Source organism: Drosophila kikkawai, unplaced genomic scaffold (genome assembly GCF_030179895.1).
Source record: "Drosophila kikkawai strain 14028-0561.14 unplaced genomic scaffold, DkikHiC1v2 scaffold_184, whole genome shotgun sequence".
Classification (NCBI taxonomy): Eukaryota; Metazoa; Arthropoda; class Insecta; order Diptera; family Drosophilidae; genus Drosophila; species Drosophila kikkawai.
In genome coordinates, this window is record NW_027222520.1 from 42,803 (window position 1) to 44,815 (window position 2,013).

Sequence of the window (2,013 nt, forward strand, 5' to 3'; positions counted from 1 at the left end):
TTATCGTACTGCACCATCCAGGGATCGGGGGGCAGCTCGCTCGCGCTGCGCTTGGGCTTCGGTTTCGGCTTCAGGCCGCATATCACCCCGGACGCGGAGAAAATGGTGCGTCGGGCAACGTCGGCCGCGTCGAAGTCCGACATGCTGCTGGCCCGCCGGTGTCTCTCGTAGATGGGGCCCACGTCGTCGTCCTCCTGGCTGCCGTCGTCGTCGGCTGCGCTCCCGTTGCTGCCCTTGCTGCTAGGGCCTGTGGCGACTACGTCGTTGCTGTCGCTGCTCCCGTTCGGTCGACCGTGGCGGTTCTCCTCGGGTGTCGCCGACCTCGAGGTCCCCACGGCCGACGCGAACACCACCCGGCGACGTGCGACTGGCACCCGGTTGGGCACCGCCGCGGCTGCGCCGGCGTGGCTACCTGCTCGCTGGAGATCGGGCAGTGGTCTACGGCCCGCGAGGATCTCGTCAGCGTGTTCCAGCGCCTCGCTGAAGGCCTCCCAATCGATGTCGTCGGGTAGGAACCCCGCCTGGGTTCCGGTCTTCGCGGGGCTCGGCCCTCCTTCGGCTGGATATCCCAGTACCACGTCCTCCGTGCGGGAGACTGCTACGGTGGCCACGGCTGATGTTGCCGCGCGCCACAAACGGCCCGGATTGTCCGACGCCATTGTTTCTGTAGAGAGAGAAAAACAAAGGTTCATTAGCTCGCGGTTGTGGTGATTACTAACTAAAGTTTTAAGGAAAGTTAGTAATAAGGGCAAAGGTTCGCTGCGATGGCACTGGGAGCGTTGAGTCTCCACTAGGGAAAGTGGGACGTTGGGAAGGCGCACCCTCCAGCAAGTGGCCCCACTGACTCAATTGTTGGCTCCTGTATCAGTGTTCCTCGGTGGCTCTTGCCTCGGCCAGATCGAGCGTGACTCGTCGGCTTCTTTTGAGCAAGTTGGTTGCTGTTTTGCCGTCTTCATACGGACTTCCGTGACTGCTGCTGCGTGGCTATCGCCGTGTGTTCTCCCGCCGTCTGCGGGTATCCTTGTCTTCTGCGTCTCTGCTGCTGCTGCTCCGCTGCTCAGGGGTTTAGCGCTCCTCGCTCGCTAAACTTGCTCCGAAATCTGTGTGTCTTCTACGTGGTCCAGTCGGCTGGGTACCAGATTCTGTGTTTCTGGCTCGTTGACTGCTTCCTTCAAGTCTCCAAGGGCTGCTGTTCGACGTTGCCGGCTGTGAAGATGCTGCAAGCGCACTATGGTGGGAGAGAAGAATTTAATTACTTTGTAAGGGCCTTCATATTTGGGAGCGAGCTTGGCGGCAAAGTTATCCGCCGCCTTAGACAAATGATGCTGCTTTACAAAGACCAGTGCTCCTATGGTTGGCCTCCATGATCGTCGTCTGAGATCATAATGCTTGCGCTGTTCCAACGACGCCCGTTGAGTGTTCTCTCGAACCACCTTGAAAATATCCCGTAGCAATTCCGCCTTTGCTTCCGGGGAATGTGGCGCTTGGCTTGGTCCTGGAGTCACTTCATCATACAGGGCTCCTGGGAGTCGTGGCTCTCGGCCTTGAACGATGAACGCCGGACTAAATCCGGTTGAGTCTGAGACGCTGCTATTTATCGCCAGGTTCAATTCGGGCAGAAGTTCGTCCCAAGTCGTCTGCTTGTCCTCGATATACTGGGCGACCATTGTTTTAATGGTTCGATTGGCCCTCTCTGTCGGGTTCTGCTGCGGGGTGTATGGCGCTGTGTACTGGATCTCCATCCCTGCCTGCTTACAAAAGGATTTGAATGAACGACTCGTAAACTGTGTTCCATTGTCACAGACAAAGGTGCGAGGGACTCCGAAGTGATTTAAAATCCTCTCCCTAAAGGATTTTTCCAGATGCGCTGAGGTGGCTTTTTTTAAGTGGGACCAACTCGACCCACTTCGAGAACGCGTCGAAAAACACGAGCAACATTGTATTCCCACTTTTTGATCGCGGAAGAGGCCCAATAAAATCGGCGCAGACAGTATCGAATGGCTCACTCACCTG